This window comes from Delphinapterus leucas, chromosome 1, assembly GCF_059928025.1.
Source record: "Delphinapterus leucas isolate spDelLeu-1000000601 "Yukka" chromosome 1, BTC_Dleu_Yukka2, whole genome shotgun sequence".
Classification (NCBI taxonomy): Eukaryota; Metazoa; Chordata; class Mammalia; order Artiodactyla; family Monodontidae; genus Delphinapterus; species Delphinapterus leucas.
The window spans coordinates 153,310,406-153,335,746 of record NC_143129.1 but is presented as its reverse complement, the minus strand read 5'-3'; the positions used below and the strand labels follow the sequence as shown (position 1 = coordinate 153,335,746).

The following is a 25,341-nucleotide window of genomic DNA, read 5'->3' as shown; positions in this document are numbered from 1 at the left end:
TTGCACCGAACAATGAAATTTTAAAAAGCAAAGATATAAAACCTTACCATTACCCCAGGAAGTTTTCTCATGCCCCTTACCACTCAATCCCCTCCAGAGGCAACCAGTGTTCTGAATTTTTTTTTAATGATTGATTAGTTTTGCCTATTTTAGAACTTCCTATAATAAAATCAAACAACATGGATAAAGAAGGTGTGGCACATATATACAATGGAATATTACTCAGCCATAAAAAGAAACGAAATTGAGTTATTTGTAGTGAGGTGGATGGACCTAGAGTCTGTCATACAGAGTGAAGTAAGTCAGAAAGAGAAAAACAAACACCGTATGCTAACACATATATATGGAATCTAAGGGAAAAAAAAAAGGTCATGAAGAACCTAGGGGTAAGATGGGAATAAAGACACAGACCTACTAGAGAATGGACTTGAAGATATGGGGAGGGGGAAGGGTAAGCTGTGACAAAGTGAGAGAGTGGCACGGACATATATACACTACCAAACGTAAAACAGATAGCTAGTGGGAAGCAGCCGCATAGCACAGGGAGATCAGCTCAGTGCTTTGTGACCACCTAGAGGGAGGGTGGGAGGGAGGGAGACGCAAGAGGGAGGGGATATGGGAACATATGTTTATGTATAACTGATTCACTTTGTTATAAAGCAGAAACTAACACACCATTGTAAAGCAATTATACTCCAATAAAGATGTTAAAAAATAAATAATAAATAAATAAAATCAAACAACATGCACTCTTTTGAGTGAGGCTTTTTCACATAGCATAATATTTTTGAGATGTACTCATGTTGTTGCACATATCAGTAGTTTGCTCTTTTTTAAAAAAATTACTGTCAAACAAAGCTGACTTTATTTTATTTTTTTATTGGAGTATAGTTGCTTTACACTGCTGTGTCAGTTTCTGTACAGCAAAGTGAATCAGCCATACGTACACATATATCCCCTCTTTTTTAGATTCCCTTCCCATTTAGGTCACCACTGAGCACTGAGCAGAGTTCCCTGTGCTATATAGTAGATTCTCATTAGTTATCTATTTTATACATAGTAGTGTATACATGTCAATCCCAATCTCCCAGTTCATCCCACCCCCAGTTTGCTCCTTTTTATTGCTGAGTAGTAGTCCATTGTATGAATATAACAGTTTATTTAGCCATCCTTCTGTTCACGCACAACAAGGCTGTTTCCAGTTTGGGGCTATTACAACTAAAGCTGCCATGAACATTCTTGTACATGGTTTTTGTTGACATCTTTTTTTTTTTTTTTTGGCTGCATCGGGTCTTAGTTGTGGCATGCAGGATCTTCATCGCTGCATGTGGGATCTTTAGTTGCAGCATGCAGACTCTTAGTTGGGGCATGTGGACTCTTAGTTGCAGCATGCATGAGGGATCTAGTTCCCCGACCATGGATCAAACCCAGGATCCCTGCATTGGTAGTGTGGAGTCTTACCTACTGGACCACCAGGGAAGTCCCTTTGTTGACATTTTTGAAATGTGCTTTCATTTATTTTGAGTAAATACTTGAGTGGAATTTCTGATCATAGGGTAGGTGTATCTGTAGACCATTGTCCAAAGTGGTTATACCATTTTATATTCCCAAAAATAATGTGTAAGACTTCTGATTGCTCCACATCCTTACCCATATTTGACTTTTTAATTTTAGCCATTCTGGTGGGAATGTAGTAATACTATCTCATTGTGGTTTTAATTTACACTTCCCTGATGACTAATAATGTTGAGTGCTTTTTATTGTGCTTATTAGCCATTTGTAGAGCATAATCTTTGTGATGTGTTTGTTTACATCTTTTGCCCATATTATATTGGGTTGCTTGTCTTATTACTGAATTGCAAGAGTTCTTTATATATCTCGATGCCAATCTTTAGTCAACATATGTTTGGCAAATATTATCCCAGGTGACAAGTACTTATGGACTGAGTTGCTTATAGTTTTTAAGTAATGCTACAGAACTTCTCTATTTGAAATCAAATAGATTTGGATTTAAATCCTGGCTTTACCTATAACTAGCTGTGGGAATTTGAGCAAGGTATTTAACTTTGGGGGCATTTTTTTCCATCTGTAAAACAGAGACACCACTTACCTTTATAGGGTTGTTGTGATGATTTAGACAATGGATTTAGACATATCTGGCATATAAAACGTTTTCAATAAATGTTAGTTCCATTCTTTTCTGATTTTAGTTCTATGATAATATGGCAATTGCTGCCTTAAATAGCTGAGCTGCAATTCTTACACTGTAAAACTCTATAAAAATTTGAATTTTCACAATGGTAAAAATCATGGCAATAGTGGAAACCATAAAGAATTAGGGCTCCTGGGAAGAGAGTAATGTATCTTTCTTTTATTCTAGTTCAGTAACATATTCAAAATAAGGCTGAACCTAAAAGTAGCTAAATCAAATGAAATTCATCTGGAGGTAAAATTGAAAAGAATAAGGTGAAAAATTCAAATTGTGTTGTGCTAAGTCATCTGTTATAGCATGTGGAAAATTTAAATAACATGCTATTGCAAATACAATTGTACTAAATCCCATCTACACCAGAGTTAGTTGTATCTCATCTCTTACAGAAATTCACATAAAAATACGTTTAACCCAAAAAACATTTTTACAGAAAAACTTCAACATAATAATGTTTATATAAAAGTTGTGCTAATAACTTCCTATAAATAAGCTAATTCAGTTCTAGTAATTACTATAATTGTTATTATACAGTACAGAGCTTGCTTTATTGTTCCTATATTTATTTGTTGCTATAAAAAATTTCAGGTTCTGGATCTAAATTCTGCCCCCTTGGTTTACTAGTCAAGCAAGTTAACTCTTCTAAATCTCATTCCTTTCATTTGTAAAATGGAGATGGTAATATTATCTATCTTATATCACTGCTATGAGACTTAAGTAAGTGTATAAAGCCCTTAGCACAGAATACTTTTAGCACATAGTAAGTGATCAATATTAGTTATTTGTTATTGTTGTTTACTATGTTATTGTTGTTTATTATGTCTTACTTGCAAGACATAAATCTTTCCAAACAGTAAATCCACAATGGTCTGTGAAAATGAAAATATTGCGAAGCACGGCACTGAAGTGAGCTCTTCAATTCATCTCCCACTCCCACTTCCAGCCCTATGCCACTGCCTTAAACTAGCCACTTCTCTCACTTTTTCTATTACAATAGCCTTCTACGTCCATTCTTTATTCTCACCAATCCATTCTCCACACTGAGGTGAGAATGATCTATCTCAAGATCAAATCTGGCCATGTCACCACCCTTGTTATTAAAAAGCTTATATGGCTTCCCATCTATCTACAGCAGAGGCCATAAACTGATAGCCTACAGACTGAGTAAAAAATAAAGATGAAGGGGGCTTCCCTGGTGGCGCAGTGGTTGAGAGTCTGCCTGCCAATGCAGGGGATGCGGGTTCGTGCCCCGGTCCGGGAGGATCCCACATGCCGCAGAGCAGCTGGGCCCGTGAGCAATGGCCGCTGAGCCTGCGCGTCCAGAGCCTGTGCTCCGCAACGGGAGAGGCCACAACAGTGAGAGGCCCGCGTACCGCAAAAAAAAAAAAAAAGATGAAGGGTTTTCTTCCGCACACACACAGGTGCTTTGAAAATATGATTTCATATTAAAAATATGGATATGTAACTTCTCTTCGAAAAATCAGAAAATTCAGCAACACTAGGCCCAAATTTCCACATAGAAAACTGTGCTGGAGCAGAGGACAGGACACCTAGATAAGACAGGGCATATGCGATTTGTGATTTCCAGTTTACCACAGTCCTTATCCACTTCAATTCATTGAAGTACCTTACCTGCCTGGCTCCCCATAAACAACTGAATTTGTGCTACCTGCTTTACAGGATATATTCTAAACTCCTTAGAAAGACAGACCCTTGATGATCTGGGTTCAAGTTAAATTTCCTCTCAATTCCCATCACCTCTCTTATGCTTTCCCTTTACACATGTGCTATAGTCATCACTTTTCAAAAACACCACATTGTTTCACACATTCTTTTACCTTGTAAGCTGTACATTTAGTTCCTTCTGCTTGGAATGTCCTTCCCACATTTGTTTCCCCAGGAAATGAATGCTTCTACTCCTCGAAATGAGATAATGCATGTAGCACAGAGGTGGGCATATAGTAACCTCTCATTAGATATCCTTACAACAATTCTAAGAGGTAGGTATTATGACCCTATATTACAGACAAGGATGTTGTTGCCTAAATAAAGTAAGTAACTTAATCAAGACCAAGGAGCTAGTGACACGTTTGGAATTTCTTTTTTTCACTGTTGATAGGATTTTTTTTAATCCAATTGTTTTTTTCTTAATTGAAGTAAAGTTGATTTATAATGTTGTGTTACTTTCTAGTGTATAGCGAAGTGATTGAGTTATACACATATATGTATTCTTTTTCATATTCTTTTCCATTATGGAATATTACAGGATATTAAATATAATTCCCTGTGCCATACAGCAGGACCTTGTTATCTATTTTACATATAGTAGTTTTTCTGTTTTTTTGTTTTTTTTGCGGTACGTGGGCCTCTCACTGCTGTGGCCTCGCCCGTTGCGGAGCACAGCCTCCGGACACGCAAGCTCAGCGGCCATGGCTCACGGGCCCAGCCGCTCCACGGCATGTGGGATCATCCCAGACCGGGCCACGAACCCACATCGCCTGCATCGGCAGGCGGACTCTCAACCACTGCGCCACCAGGGAAGCGCTGTTTTTGTTTTTTTAATATTTATTGGGCTGTGCCAGGTCTTACTGCGGCACGCGGGATCTTCGTTACCGTGTGCGGGATTTCCTTGTGGCGTGCAGGATCTTCGTTGCGGCACACAGGATCTTTAGTTGCTCATGCGAGACCTAGTTCCCTGAAAAGGGATCGAACCTGGGCCCCCTCCATTGGGAGCACAGAGTCTTAACCACTGGACCACCAGGGAAGTCCCTACATATAGTAGTTTGTATCTTTAATCCCATACTCCTAATTTATCCCTTCCCCCTGCTTTCCCCCTTGGCAACCACAAGCCTGTTCTCTATTTCTGTGAGTCTGTTTCTGTTTCATAGATAAGTTCATTTGTGTCCTATCTTATTTTCCACATAAAAGTGATATTCCATGGTATCTGTCCTTCTCTTTCTGACTTATTTTACTTAGTATGATAATCTCTAGGTCCACCCAAGTAGTAGCAAATGGCACTATTTCATTCTTTTTATGGCTGAGTAGTATTCCATTGTGTGTGTGTGTGTGTGTGTGTGTGTGTGTGTGTGTGTGTATGCCACATCTTCTTTATCCATTCATCTGTTGATGGACATGTAGATTGCTTCCATGTCTTGGCTGTTGTAAATAGTGCTGCTATGAACACTTGGGGTCCTTGTATCTTTTTGAATTAGAGTCTTCTCTAGATATATGCACAGGATTGGGATTGCTGGATCATATGGTAACTGTATTTTTAGTTTTTTAAGGAACCTCCATACTGTTTTCCAGAGTGGCTGTACCAATTTACATTCCTAACAGTAGTACAGGAGGGTACCCTTTATTCCATGCCCTCTGCAGCATTTGTTATTTGTAGACTTTGTAATAATGGCCATTCTGACCAGTGTGAGGTGGTACCTCATTATAGTTTTGATTTGTATTTCTCTAATAATTAGCGTTCTTGAGCATCTTTTCATGTAGTCATTGGCCATCTCTATGTCTTCTTTGGAGAAATATCCATTTAGGTTTTCTGCCCATTTTTGATTGGGTTGTTTGCTTTTCTGTTATTGAGCTGTATGAGCTATTTGCATATTTTGGAAGTTAAGCCCTTGTCAGTCACATCATTTGCAAATACTTTTTCCCACCCCATAGGGTGTCTTTTCATTTTGTTTATGGTTTCCCTTACTGTGCAAAAGCTTGTAAGTTTGATTAGGTCTCATTTGTTTATTTTGCTCTGTTGTTGGAAAAGTTATCTGGAAGGATGTTCAGATGACTTTTACCTTTTTTTGCTGTACTTTTATATTTTCTTGTAATTAATTAGTATGTAATTTTTTAAAAAACAAAGCTATTTTAAGAAATAATTCTTTTTGAATCCTCAAGAGTAAAGGGATTAATCATAATCCCTCCCACCTCACTCAAAAACATACCAAATCACATTTAGGAAGTAAATATTTAAGTCCTAAGAATAGGTAACTACATAAATTAGAAGACAGTTTTAATTTTTAAAAGACATGTTATATACTCAATGTCCCTGAAATAATTTCTTATTAAGTTAAAAATGACTGGAGAATTGCCAATATTTATAGCACAGTACTGAACTTACATTATGTCACATGATTATTGAAAAGTAATTACATTTATCTCATAATACAGCAATCATTTTCTTCAGAGATCATATATATTTCACATCCACTCTACATTCATTTTTTTTTAAAAAAAAAGACACATTTAACAGTGTGTAGGCAATTCCCTGGTGGCGCAGTGGTTAAGAATCCACCTGCCATTAACAGCTGATCTTTTAGCAACAACTCTGCAACACAGAAGGGAGTGGCAGGATATATTTAAAGTGATGAAAGGGAAAAACCTACAACCAAGGTGACTCTACCCAGCAAGGATCTCTTTCAGATTTGATGGAGAAATTAAAACCTTTACAGACAAGCAAAAGCTAAGAGAATTCAGCACCACCAAATCAGCTCTACAACAAATGCTAGAGGAACTTCTCCATGCAGGAAACACAAGAGAAGGAAAAGACCTACAATAACAAACCCAAAACAATTAAGAAAATGGTAATAGGAACATACATATTGATAATTACCTTATGTAAATGGATTAAATGCTCCAACCAAAAGACATAGACTGGCTGAAGGGATACAAAAACAAGACCCGTATATATGCTGTCTACAAGAGACCCACTTCAGACCTAGGGACACATACAGACTGAAAGTGAGGGAATGGAAAAGGATATTCCATACAAACGAAATCAAAAGAAAGCTGGAGTAGCAATTCTCACATCAGACAAAATAGACTTTAGACTAAAGACTATTACAAGAGACAAAGAAGGACACTACATAATGATCAAGGGATCAATCCAAGAAGAAGATATAAAAATTGTAAATATTTATGCACCCAACATAGGAGTACCTCAATACATAAGGCAAATGCTAACAGCCATGAAAGGGGAAATCGACAGTAACACAATCATAGTAGAGGACTTTAACACCCCACTTTCACCAATGTACACATCATCCAAAATGAAAATAAATAAGGAGACACAGCTTTAAACGATACATTAAACAAGATGGACTTAATTGATATTTATACGACATTCCATCCAAAAACAAGGGAATACACTTTCTTCTCAAGTGCTCATAGAACATTCTCCAGGATAGATCATATCTTGGGTCACAAAGCAAACCTTGGTAAATTCAAGCAAGTTGAAATCATATCAAATATCTTTCTGATCACAATGCTATGAGACTAGATATCAATTACAGGAAAAAATCTGGAAAAAACCCAAACATATGGAGGCTAAACAATACACTACTTAATAACCAAGAGATCACTGAACAAATCAAAGAGGAAATCAAAAAATACCTAGAAACAAATGACAATGAAAACATAATGACCCAAAACCTATGGGATGCAGCAAAAGCAGTTCTTAGAGGGAAGTCTATAGCAATACAATCCTACCTCAAAAAACAAGAAACATCTCAACTAAACAACCTAAACTTACAACTAAAGCAATTAGAGAAAGAAGAACAAAAAAACCCCCAAAGTCAGCAGAAGGAAAGAAATCATAAAGGTCAGATCAGAAATAAATGAAAAAGAAATAAAGGAAATGATAGCAAAGATCAATAAAACTAAAAGCTGGTTCTTTGAGAAGATAAACAAAATTGATAAACCATTAGCCAGACTCATCAAGAAGAAAAAAGGGAGAAGACTCAAATCAATAGAATTAGAAATGAAAAAGAAGTAACAACTGACACTGCAGAAATACAAAAGATCATGAGAGATTATTACAAGCAACTATATGCCAAAAAAATGGTCAACCTAGAAGAAATGGACAAATTGGTAGAAAAGCACAACCTTCCAAGACTGAACCAGTTAGAAACAGGAAATATAAACAGACCAATCACAAGCACTGAAATTGAGACTGTGATTAAAAATCTTCCAACAAACAAAAGCCCAGGACCAGATGGCTTCACAGGCAAATTCTATCAAACATTTAGAGGAGAGCTAATACCTAACCTTCTCAAACTCTTCCAAAATATAGCAGAGGGAGGAACACTCCCAAACTCATTCTATGAGGCCATCATCACCCTGATACAAAAACCAGACAAAGATGTCACAAAGAAAGAAAACTACAGGTCAATATCACTAATGAACATAGATGCAAAATCCTCAACAAAATACTAGCAAACAGAATCCAACAGCACATTAAACAGATCATACACCATGATCAAGTGGGGTATATTACAGGAATGCAAGGATTTTTCAAAATACACAAATCAATCAATGTGATAAACCATATTAACTGAAGGATAAAAACCATAAGATCAACTCAATAGATGTAGAAAAAGCTTTCGACAAAAATCAACACCCATTTATGATAAAAACCCTCCAGAAAGTAGGCATAGAGGCAATTTACCTCAACATAATAAAGCCCATTTATGACAAACCCACAGCCAACATTGTTCTCAATGGTGAAAAACTGAAACCATTTCCACTAAGATCAGGAACGAGACAAGGTTGTCCACTCTCACCACTATTATTCAACATAGTTTTAGCCACAGCAATCAGAGAAGAAAAAGAAATAAAAAGAATCCAAATTGGAAAAGATAAAGTAAAGCTGTCACTGTTTGCAGATGAAATGATACTATACATAGAGAATCCTGAAGATGATATCAGAAAACTACTAATCAATGAATTTGGTAAAGTAGCAGGATACAACATTAATGCACAGAAATCTCTTGCATTCCTATACAGTAATGATGAAAAAATCTGAAAGAGAAATTAAGGAAACACTCCCATTTACCATTGCAACAAAAAGAATAAAACACCTAGGAATAAACCTACCTAGGGAGACAAAAGATCTGTATGCAGAAAACGAGAAGATACTGATGAAAGAAATTAATGATGATACACACAGATGGAGAGATATACCATGTTCCTGGATTAGAAGAATCAACATTGTGAAAATGACTATACTACCCAAAGCAATCTACAGATTCAATGCAATCCCTATCAAACTACCAAAGGCAATTTTCACAGAACTAGAACGAAAACTTTCACAATTTGCATGGGACCAGAAAAGACCCCAAATAGCCAAAGCAATCTTGAGAAAGAAAAATGGAGCGGGAGGAATCAGGCTCCAGGGCGTCAGACTATACTACAAAGCTAGAGTAATCAAGATAGTATGGTACTGGCACAAAAACAGAAATATAGATCAGTGGAACAGGATAGAAAACCCAGAGATAAACCCACGTACATATGGTCACCTTATCTTTGATAAAGGAGGCAAGAATATACACTGGAGAAAAGACAGCCTCTTCAATAAGTGGTGCTGGGAAAACTGGACAGCTACATGTAAAAAATGAAATTACAACACTCCCTAACACCATACACAAAAATAAACTCAAAATGGATTAAAGACCTAAATGTAAGGCCAGACATTATCAAACTCTTAGAGGAAAACATAGGCAGAACGCTCTATGACATAAATCACAGCAAGATCCTTTTTGACCCACCTCCTAGAGAAATGGAAATAAAAACAAAAATAAACAAATGGGACCTAATGAAACTTAAAAGCTTTTGCACAGCAAAGGAAAACATAAGATGAAAAGACAACCATCAGAATGGGAGAAAATATTTGCAAATGAAGCAACTGAGAAAGATTAATCTCCAAACTTTACAAGCAGCTCATGCAGCTCAATATCAAAAAAAAAAAAAAAAACTCAATCCAAAAATGGGCAGAAGACCTAAATAGACATTTCTCCCAAGAAGATATATAGATTGCCAACAAGCACATGAAAGAATGCTCAACATCACTAATCATTAAAGAAATGCAAATCAAAACTACAATGAGAGGGCTTCCCTGGTGGCACAGTGGTTGAGAGTCCGCCTGCCAATGCAGGGGACACCGGTTCGTGCCCTGGTCCGGGAAGATCACCCATGCCACGGAGCGGCTGGGCCCGTGAGCCATGGCCGCTGAGTCTGCGCGTCCGGAGCCTGTGCTCCGCAACGGGAGAGGCCACAACAGTGAGAGGCCCGTGTACCGCCAAAAAAAAAAACTACAATGAGGTATCACATCACACCAGTCAGAATGGCCATCATCAAAACATCTACAAACAATAAATGCTAGAGAGGGTGTGGAGAAAAGGGAACCCTCTTGCATTCTTGGTGGGAATGTAAACTGATACAGCCACTATGGAGAACAGTATGGAGGGTCCCTAAAAAACTAAAAATAGAAGTACCATACGACCCAGCAATCGCACTGCTGGGCATATACCCTGAGAAAACCATGATTCAAAAAGGGTCATGTACCAAAATGTTCATTGAAGCTCTATTTACAATAGCCAGGACATGGAAGCAACCTAAATGTCCATCAACAGACGAGTGGATAAAGAAGATGTGGCACATATATACAATGGAATATTACTCAGCCATAAAAGGAAACGAAATTGAGTTATTTGTAGTGAGGTGGATGCACCTAGAGTCTGTCATACAGAGTGATGTAAGTCAGAATGAGAAGAACAAACACCATATGCTAACACATATATACGGAATCTAAAAAAAAAAAAATGGTCATGAAGAACTTAGGGGCAAGATGGGAATAAAGACACAGTCCTACTAGAGAATGGACTTGCAGATACAGGGAGGTGGAAGGGTAAGCTGGGACAAAGTGAGAGAGTGGGGTCTTCCCTGGTGGCGCAATGGTTGAGCATTCGCCTGCCGATGCAGGGGACACGGGTTCGTGCCCCGGTCCAGGAAGATCCCACATGCCATGGAGCGGCTGGGCCCGTGAGCCATGGCCGCTGGGCCTGCGCGTCCGGAGCCTGTGCTCCACAACGGGAGAGGCCACAGCAGTGAAAGGCCCACATACCGCAAAAAAAAAAAAAAAAAAAAGTGAAAGAGTGGCATGGACATATATACACTACCAAACGTAAAATAGATACCTAGTGGGAAGCAGCCGTATAGCAAAGGGAGATCAGTTCGGTGCTTTGTGACCACCTAGAGGGGTGGGATAGGGAGGGTGGGAGGGAGGGAGACGCAAGAGGGAGGAGATATGGGGACATATGTATATGTATAACTGATTCACTTTGTTGTAAAGCAGAAACTAACATACCATTGAAAAGCAATTATACTGCATTAAAGATGTTTAAAATTAAATTAAAATAAAAAAATAAAAGATACCTGCACCCACCCCCCAAAAAAAGATGTGGCACATATATACAATGGAATATTACTCAGCCACAAAGACTCGAAATTGTGTTATCTTAGTGAGGTGGATGGACCTAGAGTCTGTCATACAGAGTGAAGTCAGAAAGAAAGAACACCATATGCTAACACATATATATGGAATCTAAAAAAATAAAAAAAGGTCATGAGGGACCTAGGGGCAAGAAGGGAATAAAGACTCAGACGTAGAGAATGGACTTGAGGACACGGAGAGGGGGAAGGGTAAGCTGGGACGAAGTAAGAGAGTGACATGGACATATATACACTACCAAATGTAAAATAGATAGCTAGTGGGAAGCACCTGCATAGCACAGGGAGATCAGCTCGGTGCTTTGTGACCACCTAGAGGGCTAGGATAGGGAGGATGGAAGGGAGACGCAAGGGGGAGGAGATATGGGGATATATGTATATGTATGGCTGATTCAGTTTGTTATAAAGCAGAAACTTACACATCATTGTAAAGCAATTATACTCCAATAAAGATGTTAAAAAAAATAAAAATAAAACATAAAAGAATCCGCCTGCCAATGCAGGGAACACAGGTTCAAGCCCAGGTCCGGGAAGATCCCACACGCCGCGGAGCAACTAAGCCCATGCGCCACAACTACTGAGACTGCACTCTAGAGTCCGTGAGCCAAAACTACTGAGCCCATGGGTTGCAACTACTGAAGCCCACGTGCCTAGAGCCCGTGCTCAGCAACAAGAAAAGCCACCACGATGAGAAGCCTGCGCACTGCAATGAAGAGTAGCCCCCACTCACCGCAGCTAGACAAAGTCCAAGTGCAGTAATGAAGACCCAGTGCAGCCAAAAAAACAACAACAAAGAACATTGTGTAGAACTAAGAAATTTCAACACAAGGATTTATTCAAACAATTAACTGCTATATCAGTTATTGAAAAATGCTGCCAATGGAACAACTTCTACATGTTGGCTTCCAGAATGGCCTACGTTCCTCCATACACATTTTCAATTCCCTAAAATCAAGCTTTCCTTAAAAAATCAATAAAATGTCAAATACCCTCCTCCATTGTCTTTTCAGTGAGCTCCAGTACTATACCACAGCAACTAAGACTCAAAAAAATTAATTTTATACTGAAAAAAATTATTGTATGGTACTTCTTTGTTCTAAGGTCAGAAAGTCAATTGCATTTTAATTGTCTACAATGGCATGTATCTGACCAAGATTAATTTAAAACAGATGTCTTTGAAACCGAAGTCCATTCAACAGTTTCACAGCCTATCAACCCTGTGAAAGCCTCTCTTGCTGCAGCTCTGCTGACTATTACACTTCTTCCAGAAATAGTTCAGTCTATTTTTATAAGATAGAAGGTCATATTATTATATTCCATAACCCCATAAGAAGGTCATATTATTATATTCCATAACCCCATAAGGATCACAAAAGTACAAAGGAGATAAAGCATGATCTAAGGGGCTTCCTGAGAGTGAACATTAACCAATACTATCAAGAAAAATGGTGAGGAATATCATATGCTGTATGGAACATTATATCACTGTAACCAGTTTTAGTTAATTATGAATAATTCAACAAATATACTTTCAAAGAAATTTAACCAACTGCTTAGCAAATTATTTTAAGAAAATTTTTACAAATTAGGAATTACAGTTGTTTTTATAACACAAAAAAGGTAAAAGATATTTAAATGAGGCTGTTCAAGTAAGCGTTTACCTTTTACACTCACCTGCTGCTTTAAAGAAACATAAATTTCATTATATGAATTTTTCAGCCTAAAAATTCTTTTTAAAATCTGCCCAAATTCATAATATCCAAAAATGCAGGGGGACAGTTTTTCATATTATAAGAATGCTTACAGGTGTGTACACAGATGTAACGTTCAAATTAAAGGAAAGATGATGCATTCAATGCTAAATCCAAAATGTAACCCAAAGGGTTGCAAAAATGAACAAACAGGATTCTGTTTGGGGGCTACGCTATACTTTATTTTGACCATACTTGTTGAGTGAATATTAATAGTTGTACTTTCCTCTCAAAAAAATTAATCTGCCCAAAAAAGGAGATAAAATGCCAACCTCAGCTGTAATAAATACCATATATGTTCATTAAATGCAACATTATAATAACTGAAGAACCCAGTGCCAAATTAGTACTACAAATATATTCTTAGTGGAGTGAGCTAAAATGAATATGTTCTTTAAAAATATGATATATTTTACTTTGCAGACAACTGAAAAATTTTCTAACTTACAGCTCTGTAGCAAATATACCACACATGACCTTAGACAAGTCACAACTAATATCAATACAGAACTTTATACTTCAACAAGCACTTCAGATATATTACCTCCTGCAGCTGAACTCTGGGAGAAAATATTCTGCCATAAAAGGAGCTACAAAGATTGTTGCACACTTTTTTCTCCCACAGCATGTCCTTATGATCTTCCCAGAACCTCTAGGATCACAGGGTTTGGAGCAGTTAGCAAATGAACTGCATATTTAGATTACAACCATCATATAAATCACTCTTCTTTTTTGGCTGGGCCGTGAAGCTTGCAGGATCTTAGTTCCCCAACCAGGGATTGAACCCAGGCCCTGGCAGTGAAAGCACAGAGTCCTAACCACTGGACCGCCAGGGAATTCCCGTAAATCACTCTTAAAATGAGTTTTATAAACCACTCATCAGTAACACTTCTAAATGTTCGGCCTCTTTTCTTCCTTCTACTGCTTTCTAACAAATTCCATAATGTAATGAAAACTGAAACTAACTAAATTGCTACTGGTAAATCATAAAGACAATTAAAAATAAGGTGAAGAAAATCAACAATATATTCCCCATTTATGAAGTCACCTGTTTTTCTTTCTTTCTTTTTAAATTTATTTATTTATTTTGGCTGCATTGGGTCTTCATTGCTGCGCACGGGCTTTCTCTAGTTGCGGTGAGCAGAGTCTACTCTTTGCTGTGGTGCATGGGCTTCTCATTGCAGTGGCTTCTCTTGTTGCCATGCACGGGCTCTAGGCACGTGGGCTTCAGTAGTTGCAGCACGTGGGCTCAGTATATGCCACTCACGGGCCCTAGAGCGCAGGCTCAGTAGTTGTGGTGCACGGGCTTAGTTGCTCCGCGGCCATGTGGGATCTTCCCAGACCAGAGCTCGAACCCGTGCACCCTGAGTTGGCAGGAGGATTCTTAACCACTGCGCCACCAGGGAAGCCCTGTTTTTCTATCTGTACTGCAAAGTGAATTATTTCCTTCATTTAAATTATAACTATCGGGCTTCCCTGGTGGTGCAGTGGTTGAGAGTCTGCCTGCCGATGCAGGCGACACGGGTTCGTGCCCCATTCCGGGAAGATCCCACATGCCGCGGAGCGGCTGGGCCCATGAGCCATGGCCGCTGAGCCTGCGCGTCCGGAGCCTGTGCTCCGCAACGGGAGAGGCCACAACAGTGAGAGGCCCGCGTACCGCAAAAAAAAAAAAAAAAAACTATCACTAATTTCAACCATTTTATACTACTGGAGAAAAAGTTAATCTTGTAAGAATACATAATAGGGGGACTTCCCTGGTGGTCCAGTGGCTAAGACTCTGAGCTCCCAATGCAGGGGACCGGGTTCAATCCCTGGTCAAGGAACTATATCCCACATGTTGCAACTAAAAAGATCCTGCACATGGCAACAAAATTCCCGTGTGCCGCAACTAAGACCCAGGGCAGTCAAATAAATAAATAAATTTTTTTTTAAAAAAAGAGGGACTTCCCTGGTGGGGCAGTGGTTAAGAATCCGCCTGCCAATGCAGTGGACATGGGCTCAAGCCCTGATCCGGGAAGATCCCACATGACACGGAGCAATGAAGCCCATGCGCCACAACTACTCAGCCTGCGCTCTAGAGCGCGTGAGTCACAGCTGCTGGGCCTGCGTGCCGCAACTACTGAGGCCTGCGTGCCTGGAGCCTATGATCCGCAATGGGAGAGGCCGCTGCAGTGAGAAGCACATGCGCTGCAGTGAGAAGCACATGCACCGCAGCGAAGGGTAGCCCCTGCTCGCTGCAACTAGAGAAGGCCCTCGCGCAGCAACAAAGACCCAATATGGAAAAAATAAATTAAAAACAAAAAAGGAATATATAACAGATCCATGATATATTAATTTAATATACTAGGCTCAACAACAGATTTATTGTTCTAGTACAGCAGCAGCTAGTTTTTTTTTAAGTCTATGCATTAAAGATGTGATATAATGTATAAGGCAAGAATGGGTGTTATTGAAAGCAATAAAGATTTGTCATAGTCTTTATATAAAATCTATGTCTGAATTTTCTTATTTATGGACAGGAAAGGAAAAATAATTTCAGTATATAATGTTTTCACTTAACTGATTTGTTTTGCCCTTCTCAATCACTATTTTGGACTTAAGTTATTCATTTTATTTTTCACTATGCATAATTGAATATAGCATAATGATTAAGATTTTGGACACAGGTACCAGACTGCCTTGGTTCTAACCTCAGCTCTGCCACTTAACTAGTTGTGTGACCTTGGACAAATTCTTATGTGGGAATCATGTCTTTATCCGTAAAATTGGAATAATAAAATACACACCTCAAAAAGATTATTGTAAGAATGAAATAAGTTAAAACATGTTAAACACTTAGCACAAAGCTAGCATAGTAAATGTTTACTATATATGTATTAGCTATTACTATTATTGTTGCCACTGTTATGCAAAATAAGTTATATATTATTGGTATACTAAATAACAATATTTACAAAGCTTTAAAAATCATAAGACTATAAGTTTATACAACCAAGAAAGACATAATTTTTTAAAAACTTAAAACTTTAGCTTATCATTTGAATAATAACCAAGTATCATTTAAAATAAATGATGATGAGGGACTTCCCTGGTGGCACAGTGGTTAAGACTCCGTGCTCCCAATGGAGGGGGCCCGGGTTCGATCCCTGGTCAGGGAACTAGATCCTACATGCATACCACAACTACGGAGCCTGTGAGCCGCAACTAAGGAGACCACCTGCCGCAACTAAGGAACCCACATGCTGCCACCAAGGGAGCTGGTGAGCCGCAACTAAGACCCAGCACAACCAAATAAATAAATAAATTTTTTAAAATTAATAAATAAAATAAATGATGAGTTATACATGTTTGTACTATTGATAATTTAACCTTTAAAATGAACATAAAATAAAACTAAAATATTGGTTTTGATGAAGCCAGCTAATAACTGGGTTTGGAGTACCAAAGGGAATTTATTTAATCCATGGAGGTTGGAAATCTGAGAAACTTGGAGTTTGGAGAAGGTGCAGGTTTAGGTGACGACAAAATCAAGGGTATGATTATGGGGATAAGAGCTTACAGTCTATTAATATTTGTCGGGAACAGAGGCAGTCCTAATCCTATCCCCTTGTTCTTCTACAAGAATTGAGAAGAAATGTACAAAGATGACAAATTAGGCAACAGTCTCTCATCAACCACAGAGAGCTGTTGATATTAACATCCTTTTAATCAAATCAGGATCTTTACGAGCAAAAATCAAATTAAAGTAGATCTTGTAGATGAGAATTTTACAGAATTAAGAGGAGAAATAGCAGGACCTCCAGACACACCACATGAAGGAGGAAGATATCAACTAGAGATTAAAATACCTGAAACATATCCATTTAATCCCCCTAAGATCCGGTTTATCACTAAAATATGGCATCCTAATATTGGTTCCATCACAGGGGCTATTTGTTTGGATATCCTGAAAGATCAATGGGCAGCAGCAATGACTCTCCGCACGGTATTATTGTCATTGCAAGCACTACTGGCAGCTGCAGAACCAGATGATCCACAAGATGCAGTAGTAGCAAATCAGTACAAACAAAATTCCGAAATGTTCAAATAGACACCTCGACTTTGGGCACATGTGTATGCTGGAGCACCAGTTTCTAGTCCAGAATACACCAAAAAAATAGAAAACCTATGTGCTATGGGCTTTGATAGGAATGCGGTAATAGTGGCCTTGTCTTCAGAATCATGAGATGTAGAGAGTGCAACAGAATTGCTTCTGAGTAGTAACTGAGACATAGAGCTGCTGATATAGTCAAGCTTGCCCCTTCTTGAGGAGCATCAACATCTGTTATTTTTAGGATTCTGCGTAGATTTCTTTTAAACTGGCACTCATGCCTAATGATGTTTTCTAGGCACCACTGGAGACTGAAAAAAATCCCTGCTCTGTAAATAAAGCTAATTAAATGTCTGTAAATTTAAAAAGGGGAAATACTTTTTTTTCTTATTTAATAGTGTAAAACTTCTTTGAGCTAAGGTAAAACCATGGAAAGAACATATTACTTTAGTGTTTAGCAGTGTACCAAGACTAGCAAGAGTTTGCTTCAGGATTTCGTTGAATAAGATAATATTTTGAGTGTGTCAGGGCCATTCAAATTATTGGTGTTGCATCACAGCTACCTTAACTGTTTTTAACATGGATCCTCTGTGGCTGTGAATTTACTTGCATGCTTGTACCTAACTTCTTAGGTACAACTGTTTGCAGGTTTTTTTGTTTGTTTTTTTTTTTGCGGTACGCGGGCCTCTCACTGTTGTGGCCTCTCCCGTTGCGGAGCACAGGCTCCGGACGCGCAGGCCCAGCAGCCATGGCTCACAGGCCCAGCTGCTCCACGGCATGTGGGATCTTCCCGGACCGGGGCACGAACCCGTGTCCCCTGCATCGGCAGGCAGACCCACAACCACTGCGCCACCAGGGAAGCCCCCTGGATCCTTTAAAAGTCACTCTTGCTTGCATTTCCCCCTATTGACACATGAAAGCTGTGTTGGTATTTTACTCTACATACTTCAAATGCACATAGGAATAGAAGTGTGTTATAAATCAAGCTTTCTTTATGATGTTTCTGATAATATGAGAATTGAAAACTTTACCTTCTCTTGTACATAGTCAGACTTTCTAAACATTTCATTCTAAGTTCAAAAGTTTGAAAATTATTAGTTTTGCAAGCTCAAACACTAATGTGACCATTTTATGAAGGGTGAAATGGATTTGCGTAGGCTGTTCTATACATAGAAACACAGTTCTTATTAAATATTCAGGGCCAATGGAAAAATAACAAAAATGTAATGGAATCAGAATGAATTAAAGTAAGGCTGTATATTGAAAGTCATATTATAAAAGGCTTGCTTTCTTCAAGCATTACTTATGCTAAATTATAATGGTGAAGTGTTTGGAAAATAGTTTTGAACCATAAATTCAGCATAACTTCATTTGACTTCTCAATAATCTTAGAAGCAATAAAAGAACCATTATTAAATATATTGTAATGTTAAGATGTGGCGGTTCTTCCAAAAACTTGTAAGGCTTTCCTAATGAATAATAAACTCTTGTAGTTGATTTTATTGCATACTAAACACAAGTTGCTGGGTTTTTCCCCTATATGCTTGCTTCAGTAAAAATTTCTTTATACTATCACCTCCTTTTGTTGTAGTTTAGTTACTTTCTAAAGATGCCAAAGGAAACAAGATTTTTCTTATTTATATTAAATAGCTAAAACCATGTAGTTTTCTTTATATTTTTGAAGGGTGGAATTGTGTGAAAATGTGGACAGCTTTGTTCCACTGTCGGTTAGAATTATTTTTTTTTTTAGTGGCAGGTGGCTTGGTAATATTAGTAATATTTGGATTATTTTAAATATCAAACACCTCTACCCAGTTTACTATTTGCCTATATTATCAGGGTATATTTAATTGTCCTGTAGTTTGACAAATGAGAGAGAAAGAACTGAGAAGTTACTAAGGGTCAAGCATTATATACTTTGCTCTTGGAGGCAGCTATACCTTGCCTATGACTTTTATGCATATTAGCCCCTTAGGGTTTATGCATCTAACTACAATTCAACATCCCCAATGCCCAGGAAACTGAAAAGTACACTTTTTCATTTCAAAAATTTACCTCATTTACATTTAATGTGATAATCTCTTTCTTTTTCTGGTATATTTCCTACTGTCACCTTCTGCTGTTCTGTTTGTTTGTTTTTGCTTTTTTCCTATTTTTCTACAGGTAGATTTATTTCCCAAACATAGAAAAAAAGGCAATTGCTTTTTTCTGTGGTCTTCAAAAAAACCTAAAATATTAAAAATGACTCAATTATCCAAATAACTTTAACTTTAATGTTAAGCTAAGAAACAAAAAATATTCTCTTAAACAGCTCAAAGTAAATAGGTAATATGGAAGCACTCATTATTAAATAAAGTTCATATGAGATTAAATATCGTTATATATTCCTTTTATTTTGAAATAATCTCAAACTTGCAAAATAGGTGCAAGTACAATTCAAATAATTTTTTGGAAGGGGGAATATTTTCTAATTTTTTTCCAACTTCATTGAAGTATGATTGACAAATAAAAATTGTATATATTTAGGTTGTACAACATGATTTTTTAAGTTATACAATGTGATAATCTAATATACATATACATCGTGAAATGCTTACCACAATCAAGTTAATTAACATATCCATCATTTCACATAGTACCATTTGTGTCTGTGTGTGTAAGATCTACTCTCTTAGCAAATTCCAGTATACAATACAGTATTATTAACTATAATCATTATGCTATATATTAGATCCTTAAAACTTATTCATCTTACAACTGAAAGTTTGTACCCCTTGACCAACATCTCCCTGCTCCCTCACTCCCTAGCCCCTGGCAACCACCATTCTACTCTCCGGTTCTATGAGTCTGACATTTTTGGATTCCCAAATAATCTATGGGCCATCTAAGTTGCTGGGCTCTAACACTCCCTTTTAGGCTGCTGCCACTTGGTGCTGCTTCGTTCCCTCTTTCCCTGTCTAACTTCCTTTTCTCTCTTGCTTCACGAAGGTTTGGACTGAATTTTTCAGGAAAGTAAGGCAGAAGAGAGAAAAGGTTCAGAGACTAGAGAGAAGAGGAAAGAGGAAGAACAAGTATTTTATTATATCTTACAATTAGCTATTTTGCTATACTACAACTCCTTATGCTCCCAAAACCTATCTTGAAAATAGAAAATAAACAGTACAGAAAAATAATAGGAAAGAAAAAAGAATATGATACCGAAAAAGAAAAAAACATTTTTCTTAAATGTACTTAATCTTTGTTCTTACTTTATTTTATGCTTCCAGCCATTAAGTGTTGTCACAGATTATAACAAGGCTATGAACTATGGCCAATCCCTTTTTCTCATCTTGTAACTGAAAAAAACCACATCACATACCCAGGGAATTTAAGGTATTTAAGTTTGGAGGCTACGCAGAACAGCAATAGCAAAATTCCTATAATCCTACAATCCCTACAACCCAAACTGTAAAATCAATAATGGTTAAAGTTAGAGAAGAATATGCAAAATATACCTTTAATAGCAAAATATTTCCCAGTTATGAACTTGTTAAATGCAAAATGGGAGCCAGAGGATATTCTCCATCCCTTTTCTATAAGGCAATTCAGGGAGATTGAGCAATCAGTTGCCACTTGATACCAAATGGTAACCGGCTCTATACACACCTTTATATTACTTCTCCCTCATTTCCTGTCTCACTCCCTTTACTTTCACTCTTGCTTCCCTAGGATTGCATTCTCTAATAACATAATTTAATAGCACATTAAAAAGCCTTTCCAAGTTCAATGAAAAGCAGGAAATCTCCCTTAGTCCAGTACATTCTATGGCACAAACAACACTGAGTTTTGTGACTTGCAAAAATAAGGACCACAGGTTCCAGATTGGAAAGGAAGAAGAAAAATTATCTCTATTGACAGAACTGATAAATGAGTTCAACAAAGAGGTACAAGATCAATATATGAAAATCAATTGTATTTAAATACAGTAGAAATGAACTGTCTGGAAATGAAATTCAGAAAACAATTCCATTTATGATAGTATATAAATGAATACTTAGGAGTATCAGCCAAGCAAGTAGAGAATTTATACTTAGAAAACTATAAAATATTGTTGAAAGAAATTAAAGAGGATGTAATAAATAGGAAAATACCCCAAGATATTGTTAAAATGGTATGATAGACAAAATAATGCCCCCCCCAAAAGAAAGTCCTCGTCCTGATTCTCTGAACTTGGCAAAAGAGACTTTGCAGATGTAACTAAATCAAGGTTCTAGCGATATAGAGATTCCCTGGATTATATGAATGAGCCCAATGTAATCACAGGGTCCTTTATAAGAGGGAGGCAAGGGGACCTGGTGGAGCAGTGGTTAAGAATCTGCCTGTCAATGCAGGGGACACAGGTTTGAGCCCTGGTCCAGCAAGATACCACATGCCAGGGAGCAACTAAGCCCATGCATCACGACTACTGAGCCTGCTCTCTAGAGCCGGTAAGCCGCAACTACTGAGCCCATGTGCCATAACTACTGAAGCCCGCATGCCCTAGAGCCCATGAGCCACAACTACTGAGCCCACTGGCTGTAACTACTGAAGCCCGCAGGCCCTGGAGCCCGTGCTCTGCAACAAGAGAAGCCACCACAATGAGAAGCATGCACACTGCAATGAAGAGTATCCCCGCTCACCGCAACTAGACAAAGCCCACATGAAGCAACAAAGACCCAACGCAGCCAAAAATTAATTAATTTTTAAAAATAGAGGGAGGCAAGGGGCTTAAAGTCAGAGAGAGAAAATGTGACAATGGAAGCAGAGGTTGGAGTGATAGGCTATGAAAATGGAGGAAGGAGCCATGAGACACAAAATGTAGACGTGGCTTCTAGAAGCTGGAAAAAGGCATGGAAAGAGATTTTCCCCTAGAACCTCCAGATGGAACAAAGCTCTGCCAACAACTTGAGTTTTGCCCAGAAAGACCCATTTCAGATTTCTGACTACCAGAACTATAAGATATTAAATATGTGTTGTTTTAAGCCACCAAGTTCATGGTGCTTGTTACAGCAGCAATAGAAAACTAATACAAATGGCGATACTGATTTGTACAAATTAACCTACAAATTCAATGCAATCCCTATCAAAATCGCAGCTGGCTTTTTTGCAAAAATTGACAAGCTGATCCTAAAATTCGTACAGAAACTCAAGGGAACCAGAATAGCCAAAACAATCTTGAAAAAGAAGAACAATAGTAATCAAAACAATATGGTAGTGGCATAAAAACAGACCTACAGACCAATGGAAATCAAAAGCCCAGAAAATCAAAAACCCATGCATATATGGTCAACTAATATTGATCTCTGACAAGGGAGCCAAGAAAACTCAATGGGAAAAATCGTTTATATTTACTGATAGTTTCTTCAATAAATGGTGTTGGGAAAACTGGATATCCACATGCAAAAGAAAAACTGAACCCCTATCTTATACCACTCACAAAAATTAACTCAAAAAGAATTAAACTTACGAATCTGCCTGCCAATGCAGGGGACACGGGTTCGAGCCCTGGTCCAGGAAGATCCCACATGCCGCAGAGCAACTAAACCTGTGCGCCACAACTACTGAGCCTGTGCTCTAGAGCCTGGGAGCCACAACTACTGAGCCCACGTGCCACAACTACTGAAGCCTGCATGCCTAGAGCCCGTGCTCTGCAACAAAAGGAGCCACTACAATGAGAAGCCAGCGCACCACAACATAGGGTAGCCCCTGCTTGCCGCAACTAGAGAAAGCCCATGCACAGCAATGAAGACCCATCGCAGCCAAAAATAAATAAATAAATAAATTTTTTTTAATTAAAAAAAAAAAGAATTAAACTTAAGACCTAAAACTGTAAAACTCCTAGAAGAAAATATAGGGGAAAGGCTCCTTGACCTGAGTCTTGGCAATGATTTTTTGGATATGACACCAAAAGCACAAGCAACAAAAGCAAAAATAAACAAGTGGGACTACACCAAACTAAAAACCTTCTGTACAGCTAAAGAAATAATCAACAAAATGAAAAGGAAAACTATGGAATGGGAGAAAATATTTGTAAACCATATATTGGATAAGGGGTTAATATCCAAAATGTTTAAGGAACTAATACAACTCAATAGCAAAAATACAAACAGTCTGATTAAAAAATTGGTGGAGGACTCGAATAAACATTTTTCTAAAGAAGACATATAAATGGCCAACAAGTACATGAAAAGGCGTTCAATGTCATCAGGGAAATGCAAATCAAAACTACAATGAGATATCACCTCCTACCTGTTAGAATGGCTATTATCAAAAAAAGAGAACAAATGCTGTCCAGGATGTGGAGAAAAGGGAACCATGGTGCACTGTTGGCAGGAATGTAAACTGGTATAGCCACTATGGGAAAACAATATGAAAGTTCCTCAAAAAATTAAAATCTGAACTACCATATGATCCAGCAATCCCACTTCTGGGTACATATTTAAAGGAGTGAAATCACTATCTCGAAGAGATATCAGCACTCCCATGTTTACTGTAGCATTATTTATAACAGCCAAGACATGGAAACAACCTAAGTGTCCATCAAGGGATGAACAGATAAGGAAAATGTGGTGTGTGTGTGTGTGTGTGTCTGTGTATGTGTATTATTCAGTCATAAAAAAGAAGGAAATCCTGCCATTTGTGACAACATGGATGGACCTTGAGGGCATTATGCTAAGTGAAATAAGTCAGACAGAAAAAGACAAATACTGTATGATCTCATTTATATGTGGAATCTAAAAACATCAAACTCATAGAAACAGAGAATAGAATGGTGGTTGCCAAGGGCTGAGTGGTGGGGGAAAAGGGGATATGTTAGTCAAACTTTCAGTTATAAGGTGAGTAAGTTCCAGGAATCTAATGTGCAGCATGATGACTATAGTTAACAATACTGTACTATATACTTGAAAGTTGCACGTACCACAATGTTCACTGCAGCTCCATTTACAACAGCCAGGACATGGAAGCAACCTAATTGTCCATCAACAGATGAATGGATAAAGAAGATGTGGCACATATGTACAACAGAATATTACTCAGCCATAAAAAGAAACAAAACTGAGTTATTTATAGTGAGGTGGATGGACCTAGAGTCTGTCATACAGAGTGAAGTAAGTCAGAAACAGAAAAATACCATACGCTAACACATATATATGGAATCTAAAAAAGGACATGAGGAACCTAGGGGCAGGACATTCTCTACACAGACGTAGAGAATGGACTTGAGGACACAGGGAGGGGGAAGGGTAAGCTGGGACGAAGTGAGAGAGTGGCATGGACATATATACACTACCAAATGTAAAATAGATAGCTAGTGGGAAGCAGCCACATAGCACAGGGAGATCAGCTCGGTGCTTTGTGACCACCTGGAGTGCTGGGATAGGGAGGGTGAGAGGGAAACGCAAGAGGGAGGGGATATGGGGATATATGTGTATGTATAGCTGATTCACTTTGTTATAAAGCAGAAACTAACACATCATTGTAAAGCAATTATACTCCAATAAAGATGTAAAAAAAAGAAAGAAAGTTGCTGTGAGAAAGGGCTTTAACGTTCTCACCATAAAAGCAACAAAATGGTAATTATGTGAGGTGAAGGATGTGTTAACTAACCTTACTGTGGTAAACACTTCACAATAAATACATGTATCAAATCATCACATCATATACCTTAAACTTGTATAATGTTATATGTCAATTATCTCAGTAAAGCTGGGAAAAGAAAGAAACAAAAGAACAAAGTTCAAAACTCACACTTTCCAATTTCACACATTCCGATTTCAAAACTTACTACAGAGCAATACAAATCAAAATAGTGTGATATTGACATAAGGACACACATATAGATCGATGGAACAGAACTGAGAGTCCAGAAATAAATTTAATTAATTTTCAATTAACTTGCAACAAGAGTGCCAAGACCATTCACTGGGGAAAGAATAGTCATTTAAACAAATTATGCTGGGACAACTGGATAGTGACATGCAAAAGAATGA

At 38.0% G+C, this 25,341-nt stretch overlaps 1 protein-coding gene and 1 pseudogene across 1 annotated transcript in view; one reads left to right on the top strand and one right to left on the bottom strand.

The window, feature by feature from the left end:
• ZSWIM5 (zinc finger SWIM-type containing 5) overlaps positions 1 to 25,341 on the bottom strand; it is a 256,500-nt gene that overhangs the window by 206,186 nt on the left and 24,973 nt on the right. The window lies entirely within an intron of this gene.
• LOC115801838 (ubiquitin-conjugating enzyme E2 K pseudogene) lies at positions 16,749 to 17,618 on the top strand (annotated as a pseudogene).